The sequence below is a fragment of the Bubalus kerabau genome, chromosome 6 (assembly GCF_029407905.1).
Source record: "Bubalus kerabau isolate K-KA32 ecotype Philippines breed swamp buffalo chromosome 6, PCC_UOA_SB_1v2, whole genome shotgun sequence".
NCBI classification, from domain to species: Eukaryota; Metazoa; Chordata; class Mammalia; order Artiodactyla; family Bovidae; genus Bubalus; species Bubalus kerabau.
Genome location: NC_073629.1, coordinates 56,961,604 through 56,963,012, shown reverse-complemented (window position 1 = coordinate 56,963,012; position 1,409 = coordinate 56,961,604).

Sequence of the window (1,409 nt, the reverse complement as noted above, 5' to 3'; positions counted from 1 at the left end):
TTGCACCACTGAGCTGGCACACTTATCACAGGGTGACAGTCTATACCGTGGGCCTGCAGTGCATTGCTGTTTGAGGTGCATGCTGCCAACTGGCTTAGAAAATGCAGATCCCCTTCTCAGATAGCGAGGGAGAGAAACAGAATAGCGGACTGACATTCCCAACAATAGGTGCTCCTTGGCTCTGGATGCAGGAGCGTGGGCCCCAGCCGGGTCTGCCGGGTAGTCGGTAGCTCTTCCCAGGGAAGGCGACCCTCTCTCCCAGCTCTCACCATGAGCCCACTCGGGCAGCCTTGCACTGGAGGGTCCTTACCCCTCTCACAGGCTGGCAGGAATGCCATCCTGTTTTTTTTTTTTTTTTTCCTTTTAGTCTGATATTTAAATTCCACATCACAAAGATGAAAAAAGAGTTGTGTTTATGGATCATCTTCTTGTCCTGCAACTTTCCAAATAGAAAATAGAAAATGCCCTGGAGACTATGGTGAGGGGGGGAAAAAACACACACACACACAAAAACAAGCAAACAAAAGGCTTGGTTTCTAACATGTGGTCATGAAGTTATCTACATTATATGCTATTGAAAGAGACAATCTAAAGCTGAAGATTTCTTAAATTTACCATAATGATGCTCTGGACACTTAAAGTAAGAGCCCTTTGAAACTGACATGCTTGCAGGATAAAGCACACTCTTCCTTTGGAGGAGAGAAAGCCAATATATTGTGGTGGCGGAAGGAACAATGGAGCCAATGAAACTGAGGTCAGAGCTGAAGGTTTCTGCTAGAAGCAAGCTATATACAGGTATTTTAATTTCATTTTATTCAGAAACTCTGCTCTAGGACCCAGAGCCCTGCAAGTACACTGCTGGTAAGAAAAGCACTCAATTGTTCAATTTTTATTATTCAATATTGTATTAAAATTTTTTTAGGTTCTTCGGGTCAAGGCGACTTTTAAAAGGTTAAAAGCTATTCAAAAGGGTTACCATATCCATAAAAGCAAATGAAATTAAGCCTAAAGACCGATGGAAGGAAAACAATAATTTAGATAAACTGCCACTGGCTCAAAATGTTTTGACTTTTACCAGAGAAAGGGAATTCAGAGATTCTTGGATTGGTTGTTGTATCAAAGAAAGATTCATTCAATCTGAAGCAATTATTTTTGTGCTTTTTAATATTTGGTGTGTTTTAGACAGGTCCCACCTCTCTTCAGTTACATTCTTTATACTGGGAAATGTAATTGTGTGGCTCCAACTTCCATCTGTCAACTATTGACCTTGCTGGTTAGGCATTTGTAACATCAGACACTGTTGTCATGGAAAGAATTATGATGTTTCAATCGAATGTATTGCAAAGTTAACAAATCCATAACATGATCTGGATCACATGGATGAATTTGGAAAATATGTTTCAGAGACC